The sequence below is a fragment of the Canis lupus genome, chromosome 36 (assembly GCF_003254725.2).
Source record: "Canis lupus dingo isolate Sandy chromosome 36, ASM325472v2, whole genome shotgun sequence".
Lineage (NCBI taxonomy): Eukaryota > Metazoa > Chordata > Mammalia > Carnivora > Canidae > Canis > Canis lupus.
The window spans coordinates 18,166,972-18,179,961 of NC_064278.1; the positions used below are offsets into that span (position 1 = coordinate 18,166,972).

The 12,990-nt window shown below is 48.7% G+C and overlaps 1 long non-coding RNA gene across 1 annotated transcript; it reads right to left on the minus strand.

The window, feature by feature from the left end:
* Nucleotides 1-10,721: 10,721 nt before the first annotated feature.
* Nucleotides 10,722-11,324, minus strand: LOC125754428 (uncharacterized). Its single transcript, XR_007408617.1, has 2 exons — nt 11,038-11,324; nt 10,722-10,939 (listed from the first exon to the last, which is right to left on the minus strand). It is a non-coding gene; the product is annotated as an uncharacterized LOC125754428 (long non-coding RNA).
* Nucleotides 11,325-12,990: the final 1,666 nt, after the last annotated feature.

Sequence of the window (12,990 nt, forward strand, 5' to 3'; positions counted from 1 at the left end):
AGTTGGGAGCCGGCTGGGAGCTTCTCTGACTACCTCCTACTCCCCTGGAGGAGCCCGGGGCCTAGGGAGTGAGACGTGAGTGAGGAGGTCCAGCCTCTTCAGGTCTCTCCATTCCCACCTTCTGAACGCTGAGCCTTCCTGTTGAATCCGTTTCTTGGCCACCCTAGTGGTCCAAATAGACTGAGAGCTCCCTCAGGTGGGACCCCCCGCTTTCCATATCCTGCTTCTGGGGTCTCAGGAAGCTGCGCAGGCAGATGGGTTTTGATGGTGCAGCACATGCTTCCATGGGCTCCTGTTGTTCACCCCCTTTCCAACAACTGGTTTTTTTTGTCTCTCACCCAAATGCAGCCTGTGCATATCCTATGAGCTTGGACGTTTGTTTGCTTACCTGTTTGCTAATTCAAAAGACAGTTTAATTCCAGATTCTCTTGTAAGATTTCATTTAGATTCAGTCTCAAAGTCACATTTTTAAATGTGCTTACAGTTAAAATGTTCTGTTATCATTTATAGTAATTCAGAAGTCCTTGTCTGTGCGCTCGGCTAACTTACATGGAACAGAACGTAGCGTTGGTTCTGGTCATAGCAGAGGATTTAGTTTTGCATTGTCAAACTCTTGCCTTTCTTGTTTCCCAAAGAAGAAGGCCATGGGGTGGGAGTGACCAGATGAAATCACTTACAGGTTATCCAAGAGACTAAGCCTCGGCAGGCCTGATAAGGACGACTTCTGATCGTGTCATATGGCAGACGGAAAATGCAGGCTTTCTAGAATCTCTGTCTATCCCACTGGGAAAATTAGAATTCTTGATTGTAAGTGACAGAAACCCAAACTTAGCTTGAGCAAAAAGGCTAACTTATTTGAAAGCCCACATCCCCATCTAGAAGAGCGGGAATGCCACTGGACTTCAGAGGCAGCTTGGGACCAGGGACTCACAACCCTCCAGCATGCTCTCTTTCCTCTACATCTCTCTCTGAGGCAGCATTATTTCCCCCACACTGGCGTTGTCCCTGTTGGGAAACCCTCAACTCTTCATCATCCCCAGCTTAACCATCAGGGAGACCATTAGGTCCCTCTCCCCAATTCCAGTTGCAAAATCCCCAAGGAATGATTCGGTTGGTCCAACAAGGGCAAGATGCTTACTCTCATCCCTGGGTATTGGGGGCTTTTCTCAGAAAAGGGGGACATCATAGAGGGCTCTTCAGTCACTCTAGTTCACATTTGCCATGACGTGTGGCAATCGGGCAAGTTTCTTAACCTCTCTGAGCCTTGGTTTCTTCGTTATAAGATGAAAAGTTCAGGAAAGGAAAAATACCTTGTCCAAAGAGCTGTTGATTTTACATAGATAAGTGATGGGAATGGCTGGTGCAGCGTCTGGTATATATATGAAGCATCAATAAATGTTCATTTCTCTTTCAAGGTGAGTCTTAAAGTCAAGGAAGAAGTGAGCACATTAAAATGGAGAGGAAAAATTTTTGGAGCACAGGGAACCAAATGAGAAATGCTATACAATTCAGAGTAAGAGGCACTATAGGAGTTGTTAAAAGGAGGGTAATTGAGCCTTAAATCATTCCCACCCATAAATCACCCACAAGATCCATGTTCTAGAAAAAAGGGGGACAGCATTCGCTACTGGGAACCTGGAATGTCAAGTTGACCAATTAATCTGTAGCTTGTGAGACAGTCTTTGCTATCGAGGGGAAGATTATTTCAGTCAAGTAACATTTTAGGGCCAACATAAAAAGAATTGTAAAAGATTTGGATTTTGATGAACTCTGAGGAGCAAAAGCTGCATTTGCTCATATTCCCTTTATAACTTTTTGGAGTCAGGCCAACGAACATACCCAGCTGTGCAGTAGGATAACTTGAATTTACTACTAGTTCTACAAAAATATTCCCTGTGTTGTCTTCCCTCATACGCTTCATCCTTAAGTTTTAGGAGAGGAAAAATAGACTTCATATTACGTATTTCTTCGGTAAGATTACTACACCAACGCAGCACTGGAATCAATAGATTGTAAAATTTCCAGTTTTCCCAAAGCTTTCCCAAGCCATTTAATACATCTAAGATCTGGCCTCTTTTTTTTTTTTTTTTTTTTTTTTTGCATTTGAGTCAATTTGACTCACACAAACATCTGTTCTTGATAAAATAATATGAAACGTAGTGTTTTCATGGTGGCACAGAATCAAACTCCACCCCCCTCTCCTGTGTCTTCATCCCCTTCTTCCATAATCTCCACATCATCTGCTCCCTTGGTTTGTAAATGACCACGATGCCTTGATGACTCCTTAGAATCCACCTGCCCCCAGTTACCATCTCCCTAGACACACGTGGGCGACTAAAGGCGGTGACCACAACTCCTCATCACCTGTGGCTTGTGATGTCTTGTACAGTCAAATCTTGACACCTGCCAGGTTCCTTCCATCCCCTTGAGCTTTGACTCAGCCCAGATCCTGGCTCGAAGACCCACTCCCTCCACGAAGGCTTCTCAGCTATTCCAGCACATGTGCACGCTCTCCTCTAAGCTCTTACAGCCCTAGAGCTTTGCTTGGTACTCTAAGCAAAGGCTGCCTGGTGCTGCAATGTGATGTTTCCGCACCTACGTCTGGGACCTTGCTGTCTCCTTGTTCCCTGGTACCAAGCCCAACGCTGAAACGTAGAAGAGGCTCTGCAGATTCATGTATGAATGAATAAATGAGCGATGGAATGAATGCTTTTCTACAGGGCTTGGCAGTTACAGTCTTTGGGAATTGACAGCTGTGTCCGACTTAAGTCTACAGACCGCAGATTTGGGCTCAACCCTGTCAGTTACCCTTAGTACAAATTCCCTCTTGGATCTGGGAGACCCTGGGATCAGCATTCGGAGAGTGAAACAGGGTGCCGTTAGGGATGGCCTGGAGCTATGGCCAAACACAGAGGTGGGGCCGAGGCCTGGAGATGGGTGCTCATCCCGAATCCTGGTTCGGGAACCAAGTAACCTGCATTCCGTCCCAGCCTATCCCCGAAAAGCAGGTTCTATGATCTAGGGCAAGTCATTAAATCCTCCTGAGCCCAAGGAAGTTCAACAGACATCAACCAGTGTGAAGACAGAGTGGCCCTTCGTCAGCAGAACAAATTACTGCAGGGCTCAAGAAGCATCCATTTGAAGGAGAGCAGGCCCAGCAAAGAGCTTTCTGCATTTGTCTACTGCTTCAGAAGAAATGTTCAGGAGCGCGGGTGTTTAGGAGACCATCCTTCATGGATAAAAGGACTAGAAGCTGCTTCCCGGAAGTCACTGGAGAATGGGGAACACAGTCTCATCCCCTGGAATGTTCCTCAAGACTCGGCAAGAAGTAGATAGGTCAGAACACAAAGGATGAAGGCCCCTTGACCCTTTCGGAACACAGTGGAGCCCTGCTAGCATTTTAATTAACATTGACCCCCTGATGGCTTGGTAAATAGCAGGTCCCTGGGTATTGAATGATGGTGACAATGACTGAGGAAGAGGAGGGGCGGAGGGAAGGAAGAGGGGGAGGAGGAGAAGGAGAGGCCCCCACGTGCCAAGCTCAGCGCCCCCGCCCCCCAGCATCTCTTCCCCTAACTTCCCACAGCACCTCTCTGTTGCAGTGGGCAGCCTGAGGCCAAGGGCAGGCTGGGAACTTGCCCTGGTCACATCACCGAGTGCAGAGGCACTCACCAGTCAGAATGCACAGGCAGTGAGCCATCAGGGATGTCAGGGGACAGGAAAGGGACTCCGAGAGGGCAGACAGAGGGTGCTTGAGGCCCGCTCAGGCCACATCTGCAGCGTATAAGATCCTTTACACATCAATCTCACCCCCTGGTTTAATCCAGGTGCGGCACTCTGTATCACTGGGGAGCATAGGGGGCAAGGAGCAGGTTCCAGGGGGGCCCAGAGCAGCTGTGGGGAGGGACAGAGCTGGCTCAGGAGCATGGGCAGGGCCAGTCCACCACCGGGCGCACAAGGCTTTCCACTTTGAAACCACCAGTACACACATCAGTGTGCACCAGCCAAAGCTGAGTCCCTGTTTAACCCTGTGCGGATACAGAGCACAAGGTTCTTTGCAGTGTAGGAGATTAGAATTTTTTTTAAGCCTTTGGCATCCTCTTTCAACCATCCTTAATGAGGTCCCAGAGGTCTCAGCGGGGCCACAAGCACAAGCATATCTCACCGCATCGGTGAGGACATGGGGGCTCCCTCTCCCTCTGTTTGGAAGCGGAGGCAATAATTGTTGCACAAGAACCTGGTGGGCAGAGTGGTAGGGAGAGAGGAGGAGAGATCCCTAAAACACTGCCCAGATTTATCTCAACTTGCACATTCGTGCTGGGAAAAACACACCCAAAATACACCCAATGGGAGTCGCTCATTACTTCAATGTTCCAGGTTTTCAGTCTGCCGGAGGAGAGCAACACAGTTTGGGCAACTTCAGAGAAAATGTCATCCTCCCCCTTAAGGGAGGGAGGGGAGGCCCGCGGGAAGGCCTGAGCATTGCAACAGAGCTGGGAGTCTCAGGCGCACACAGCGAAAACAAATCGCAAGTTCCCCAAACTATGGAATAAAAATGTGTAAAGAAAAATATGAGCGATGGACACACACTGTTTATGCAATTCCTTGGCACAGATGTAAGGAAATCAGAGCCCCCAAGAGGGGGCATCCATCGCCCGTGCCCTGTGCCCGGCCAAAGGGCAAGCGACCCGGGTTTGACTTGTAAGCCAAACATCAAACATTGACTCATGTCCATGGTGACAGGGTAACCGTGAAAACTGAGCTATTCGGATGCAAAGTTCCCCTAAAAGTCAAATGCCAGCGCTGCAAAGATCCCAGTTACCAGAGAGCAGAGCGTCTCTCCCGCAGCCAGGCACCTGTTCTGGTGCTCTTGGGTGTCAGTCACCCAGCCAGCGAGCCCACGAGCAGGGTGCCCACCCCACAGCCGTGTGGCAAAGGAGGAACGAGGGAGGCCCCACGGGACGTGCAAGAGTCGAGGTCGGACTCCGGGCCGTCGTTTCTTTCTTTCTCTGGCCGCTTGGCTTAGACTATGAAGCCCTAACACTGGGCCCCAGTGTGTCCCCAGCACTGTGCTGAGCCGTCTACAGGGATTAGCTCATGTGGAGTTAGGAGATGGCATTCCCACCCTTTGTTTGCTTGCTTATTCATTTTTGAAATGGAAAAACCGGAGGCACGGAGAGGAGGTCAGTGGTGGAGCCAGGGTTCGGAATTCTGGAACCGGGTTCCAGGACCCCTGCTCCTGCCCAAGAAACGCACCCATCAGAGCTGGAGGGAAAGCGCTCACCGAGGTCTTTTTTTTTTTTTTTTAAGCTTTTATTTATTTATTCACGAAGGACACAGAGAGAGAGGCAGAGACACAGGCAGAGGGAGAAGCAGGCTCCATGCAGGGAGCCCGACGTGGGACTCGATCCTGGGTCTCCAGGATCAGGCCCTGGAGTCTTACAGCGTTCAAGACCCCCTGCCTGAAATCTGACCAAGGTCAGGGGCAGGGCAAGCTTCCACCGGGACTACCTCAGGGACCCGAGAATCAGGGGAACAGGTGAAAAATGTACCCGTTGGCGTATTTGCCACGCGAGCTAGGGCTCCGGATGAACAGACACGGCTTTGCCCCCCGTACCACCCTGTTGGCACAGGTAGGATGGTTCTCCAGCCAGCTCGCCCCCTCCCAACCCAGATCTATGTTTTCTCAAAAAGTTAGCCTTTCTATTTAATTCCCTGAGTATGCGCAGCCTCCCCGCTGGCCCCACGGACCTGGCTCGGCCTTGCGGTGAACCGAGGCCAGACTCCAGCGTGCTCCAGCCCGGGCCAGGCCCCACCGGGTGGGGGCAAGGGCGCTGGCACTCTGGGCGCGTTCTTGCATTCAGCTGCGCCACCAGGCAGCCCTGGGCTACGCCATCCTCCCCTTGGCAGAATTTCTTCCATTGCCTTGCACTCAGGTATTTTGCTGTGGACATGTGGCAGAAACCTTTTGTGAAGCAGTTAAATGAAACTCCTTACCGCCTCTGCTGTAGGAAAAATATCTGATGATGTCATCCACCGTATCACCCCCATAAGAAAGACCCCATGAACCACTTCCTTTTTTTTTTTTAAGATTTTATTTATTTGTTCATGAGAGACACACACACACAGAGAGAGAGAGAGAGAGAGAGAGAGAGAGAGAGAGACAGGCAGAGGGAGCAGCAGGCCCCAGGCAGGAAGCCCGATGCAGGACTCGATCCTTTGACCCCGGGATCACGCTCTGAGCCAAAGGGAGGTGCTAAACCACTAAGCCACCCAGGCTGCCCCACTTCCTTTTTTTTTTTTTTTTTTTAGCTCAAAAAAGTTTTGCTTACCTTGAGGAAATAGTCTATTTTGTCATTTCTGAGCATGAAAATGTGGTCCTAACGGTCCATCTCTTTTTCTATCTCCATCTCACTTTTTTTTTTCCATCTCACTTTTTAAAGCTTCTAGAAAACTCAGAGTCAAATTTGAAATGGAAGGTAATGGGCTTTTTTGATTCTCTACGAGGGGCTGCAAGATTTTTTGTAGTCTCACCATCTCCATAGGGAAAAAATTTAAATTTAAAGACGACTCCCTGGTAGATATATATGCATTTCCTTATTTATTTTTTTTAATTTGGCCAATTTTGCTTTTTATTATTATTAATTATTATTCTTTTTATTGGAGTTCAATTTGCCAACATAGAGCATATCACCCAGTGCTCATCCCGTCAAGTGCCCCCCTCAGTGCCCGTCAGTATTTCCTTATTTATAAATCATGTGCGTGTACCTGATTATATATTATTACCTGATTTTTTTTATTTATATTACTTGATATTTTAAAGCACAATATACACAGAGGCCAAAGTTCATCATTAATGACTAAAGATGTAAATCCATATTTCAACATGCCTTCTAATGGTTTCAAAATTGTTTTAGCCTCTTCTTTCAGCCCTAACTAGATTGGACTATCATTATATTTATGCTTAATGAGGCTGACAAAGAGCTTGCCCAGGCAGCATGAGAAGGATCAGCAGCTTGGCCATTTTCTTCTTTGCTTAAAGATGATTCTAGCAGGACAGGCAAAACCAGCAGGAATATTTTTAAGTTCCTATCCGCCTTCGGTGAGGATATACTTGCACATGGGTAACGTAAACCAGAATCCACATAACTGGACACACACACGCTACAAGCTGCCACAGCCTCCCGGAAGCAACCCAGCCAGCCAGGAGGCTCTGCAGCCTCTCTGGGTGTGGGACGTGGGCCCAGAGTTCCTCAGGACACCTTCCAGAAGTGCCATGGGCCACCCCAGGGGTGCACGTGACCAGCACACATGAAACATTACTAAATCTTAATGCCTCTCGTTTTAAGATGAAAAATATCTCTAACCGAGCATTCTACTGTGTGCTCTTCCCACTGATGCACACCCCTGGGGAACCCATCGCTCCCTCCCCTCTCCCTCGCGTCACCTTATCCTGGCCCTGACCTCCCATTTATGTGTTTTCCTCTTGGTCACTCTAGTTTTATTTCTACTAACCATTATTTCTGGCCTGGGTCCTCCTTAAATCCTTTATGGAACCAGCGTGTGCATTCCTACGTGTCGTGAGCAGGATGGAGGCAAGAGGCTGAACGAGAACGCTTTTTCTCAATGTCCATGTCGTTACTGCAGCTAATCTTACATTTGAGGATCTGTAGGCTGGGGAATCACCTTTGGATTATTCCTTATACCTGTGTCCCCAGACACTCCAAGGTCGTGGTCAGAGAATTACGTCAGCTGGCATTGACCATCACCTGAAATGGAAATACTTAGACTTGGACAGGACATTAAGTATCTACCAAATGAGAAGTAGGTTGGGTGACAGACACCGTCAGAAAACAGCGACTTTAAACACTGGGTTTGGTTCTTTCACATAAATGAAGTCGAGGAGGAGGTTCTCTAGGGTGAGTCTGGCAGTTCCACGACAGTGTCTGGCACTCAGGCACCTCCAGTCACGCCCAGGAGTGGTCTTCGTCTCTGTGACCCACAGCAGCTGCCAGAGCTCCGACCATCCCGTCCCTTCTCCAGGCTGATAGCCCAGAATGGTGTGGAGGGGTGGCGTCCCTTAGGCCACAGGCCCCCTCACACTGCCTGGCCCAGGCGAGCTGGCCCCGCGGGTGGGCTCGGAACGTAGGCATCCAAAGTCAGGGAGGACGCCCAGCAGTCTGCACACCCGCTGTAAGATCTGTGATGTTAGGGACGCCTGGGTGGCTCAGCGGTTTAGTGCCTGCCTTCGGCTCAGGCCTGATCCTGGCGTCCCAGGATCAAGTCCCGCGTCGGGCTCCCTGCATGGAGCCTGCTTCTCTCTCTGCCTCTCTGTCATGCTCTCTCTCTGTCTCTTATAAATAAATAAAAATATTTTTTAAAAATCTGCGATGTTCACGAGCAAAGCGGGGATTCAGGGTCAGAGTCACAATCAGCAGAATTCTCATTCTAGACCGTCACCTTGTAACTAATTCTGATCCTTTTTGTTTTTTTGTTTTTTCCCCCATTCAAAGACCCATTATCAATTACCACTCAGAGGTATTTAAAGTAAGAACCATCCCGGGAGCACGTGGTCCTTTGCCGAAGCCCTGGAAATCGCTCGGTGACAGGCCAACACTCTCGGTGTCCTAGAAGGCCCCGGAGGGATCCTCCTGGGACGCGGTGGCACAGCAGGCTTTGCAAACCTGATCCTCCTTCAGACGTGCTGGGAAAGTGAACTATTTCATGAAACTTGCAGTGAATTTGGACAGGGAGGGCGGGGGGCTTCCACCTAGTGATGTGGGTAATCACGCTGTCACGCATCTGCCTCCGGAGCTGGAGGCTCAGTGCCAGATTCTCCTGACTTAGGCACGGCGGGCCAGCTGGTGACCACGAAAGCAGCCTCTGAGAGACACCCCAAATGCAAACGGGGTCACAGGCACCGGCTCCTCCTGCAAGTCTCACCACCACCACCACCACCGCCACCGCCACCGTGTGTCCCATGGAGAGACACGGGGGAGGCGGCCCCTGGGGTCTTGTCTGCTTTCCCACCCAACCGACTGCGACAGCCAGAGAAGTGGCCAGATGCTGAGGGACACTCTTCCGCTGCTGAACACACGGCAGGGACCAAACTCATTGTGCAACAGCGCACATTTCTCCTCTCGCAGATGCCAGATGCGCAAAGTATGAAAATACCTCCACGGGTCACCTCACCAGCATAACACACGCAGCGTTCCCTTCGCGAGCTCACACCGCGTCGGAGACATCACACTCCAACCAGGGGGGCCCATGCGCTTTCTAACGAATCAACCAGAGACCCCGAAGTAGATGGGTCCTCCCTTGCTGGGCCTCACCACCCCCAGCCAACCTGGGGTGCTCGCTGGCTCCAGGTTACAGGAAAGTCGGGGAATCTGGATAGCTCTGTGGAGCTGAAGAGTACAACATGTTGGGGACGGGTCTGGATGTACCTGTGTACCTTTACGAGTAACGAAATTGCCACAGCAAAAGGTGTGGTTTCCAGAAAGCCGACACCGCGTGAGCACGTTCTCAACCCACCAACGTTACCTCCAAAGCAGGAGGAGGGGAGGAAATCTCTTCCTCTGTTTTATATTCCCCCCCCAACTCTGAATTTTAAGTAAAAAGGGAAAAAATATAAAATCAGGAGCCTGTGTATCCCCCTGAGACCTTTAAATTTAAGCTGGACCAAGCACTACCCATGTATCACAGGCAACAATTTCACCCTGGCAGGGAAGTGGACTAAGTGACTTAATGGGTATTTTCCATCTCTAATTTCCATGATTAAAAGAAAGAGGTTGAGAGGGGTACATGTGGAGCCTATTGTGAGTTTGCCAATGAATCCTAATTTAGATCAAAGAGAGTCTATGTGACACTGAACCATAAACACCCTAGTGTGCGTTACTTCAAGGAAGTTGTTAGTGTGTCCCCGATGGCTATTATGTGATATAGTTGCACTCTAGAGCCTGCACCCTTTAATTACTAATATAGAAGAAAATCCCATATGAGCGGGAGGAATGTAAATGAGACCTCTGCTCTTTTGAACATTTTATGCATTTGCCAAATTAAAATTTGCTGTGGACTTTGGTTTTCCCTGATCGCTGTTGGTAGTGATCATTTGGCTCATGGGATTAAATCTGAATTTCCAAAAACGATTTCTGATCAGTGTGCAGATTTCAGATCTTTATGTATGATTTTGCACTGAGACCTGGATCATCAGAACCAGATTGGGAAGGGTTTCTTTGAAGTTTTCAAAGGTAGAGCAGAAGTCCTCTTTCGTTCTCATCTTTCCCCATGCCGAGCGCTGCTCAGCGCAGGTCCAGGGGTATGGCCGAGAGGGGTCTGCGGAGGCCAGAGTCTCAGGATACCCCTCCCCCCGCACTCGTGAGGTACCCTCAACATGTGCCTGTAGCCCCTGCGTAGGGAGGACCACCTTCCAAGGACATGGGTCTGATCATTGCCCACGACCCCCCTTGCTGACACTGAGATTTACAGCACAATTGCAAGATGAGGGCGACCACAAATGTAAACTTGAACAGCACATTTTTCATGATAGTTCCTTCTCTAGGGTTCTTCTCCCCTTAGCCTATGTGCACGAAAAAGAGTATCGATAACAACTTTGCACTTGAATTAAGAGCTGAGTGTGGGACCGGGCCTTACCCAAAAGCAAACACGCTCATTAGGGCGCAATGACGACCGGAGATATTAACCATCCAGGAGATTTGCCGTGCCCAGCGCTCCGTCTTGTTCAGTAAAGCAAACTCCTTCTTTGCCATCTGTCTCATGCTACAAAGAGATAATAATAATAAAATCGTTGCTTAATGAGTAAACTAAGTAGAGGATAATGCTCTGGTAGATCGTATCGGTGTTCTTCTCCGAGGATGCCATATTCTCAATGAGGCAGAGAACACAGGGGAGAGCGCGTGATCGTGCACAAACGAGATGCCTAAAATCAAAAACCAATGCAGCATATGTCAGTATTTAAAGCCCCATCAAAGAAACATCCAACTTTTCAGCTGTAACCCAAATACAAATTTTCCTTACCCTGTCAATTAGCAGATTACAAAACTTCTGCAGCAGGAAGACCAGTCTGCCAGTAACGCCGTAGTGTTTGGAATGGGTCCAGGTCAGACAGATGGTGTGGAAAAGGGGTGCAATGAGACGTTCCCGATCGCCAGACTCCACGGTTCTTCCAAGCAGCAGACGCAGCCTCGGAGGGGCGGAGCCACAAGGTGAAGCCCATCTCCGCACAGCTGGAGAAGCCTGCGGCCTGGCCCAGAGAATCACCAGAGCACTCAGTGACAAGCACAACGACCTGATGGCTTCGGGGAAGCACTTAGGGAAGAAAAATAGGCAAAATATTAAATAAATGGAAACCTTGTTCTTTGGAACCAAATGAGCACCCCAACCCCAACCATAAACCAATGACCTTAAAAAGCAGAGCTATATCTTCCCCAAGACATGATTGTTAAATCAGGATAACAGAGTTCTTGCTGCCTTTGGAACACTGACTGTGCTATACACAATCAAATGATATAACCAGGAGGGAAGACAAAGGATATTGGCTGTATTGTTATTAAATGCCATAGGTACCCGTCAGTCGATTTGCAAAACTGGCTCCCTTACCAACAGCACCTAGCCAGCTGCACAGAAAGGCTTGGTTCAGAAGCTGATGACTAATGAAGTCATTATGCACAGTAGTAACAGTAATAGCCCACTGAATTTCAGAAGTGAGTTCTAGAATGTAAACATTCGCTGATGATTTCAAAGATTTAAGAATTTAAATTCCCTTTCATTAAGATCAAGGAAGCAAAGCAACTTCATTAATTTGACTTAAATATTTTTACGTCAGTAGAAGTGTCTCTGTCACGGTCTCTTTAACAGCAACCAGCCATTGTAAGCACCACAGTGCCCTTAAGCTCCTAAACAACCGTGCAAAGTGGACTGATTCTCAGCCTTTTAGAGGCAAGAAATGAAAGATCCAAGAAAGGAACCTGGTTCACCCCCTGCAATAGCTCCAGTGCTCCTATTCCGATACCTGGGGTCTGGCTCAAAAACCTGTTTTTCCACTCTCCTGTGGTGCTCCCCAAGGAGGGAGTGAATACTGTCCTAAGCTCCAACTCAAACTTTTGTCTTCAAAAGGAGAAGTACCACCAGGTGATGATGTGCAGATGAATTGGCCCAGGGCAAAAGAGGCAGTTGGATTTATATTCCTTATTTTTCTTTTAGCTAGTTCCAGAGCTTTGCTAGAAATCACTTCACCATGAAGTTGGGGGTCAAGTTGGGGGACAAGTTGGGGGTCTTACTTTTAGGTGACTCTTCCTGAAGGTGTTCCTGCATGACCAGGAACCGGGTTGCACCCTGACACCAGTCTTCTTCCAAGAGACAGAGATAGGCAACACATAAGGAGGTGGTGGTACTTTTGATCCTCACAGTGCCCTTCTGCCACCAAGTCCTGATTCTTGTCCTTGTGCTATTTTTACATCTGCCTTAGAGACGCTCGGGTCTCTCTGGTGCAATAGTGGGGAGGAGAACACGGAGGTCATTATCCTGAGGATGCTGGACTAATCTCTTTTCAGCTGCATTAGCACAAGCAGACTCTGCCTTCGACCAGAGGCCAGGTTTTCTTCTTTGACATGAGCTTGTTGGAACAAAGTAGAAGGAAACCCACACCTCATGCTCTGTCTACAATAGCCCCTGATGAGACGGAATCTAGACCCGGCAACGCATTTGATGCTATAGACACTTCAGAACCAAAGCAAGGTTGACCTGCCAAACCTGGCATGAAATTTTATGACTAGCACCACTGTTCTACTTCAGAACAACTATACGAAAGGTGATCCCATGATTGGAACAACAAGTAACCTGGTGGATAGTTTAATGTTTTCAACCCAGGTCCCTGCCCTAAATCCACACCCTGTGAAGAGAACGGGGAAAAATAGCACAAAAGCCTGATAGAAGTAACAATTGCCTATTTTAATGTTGGCAACGTATAAA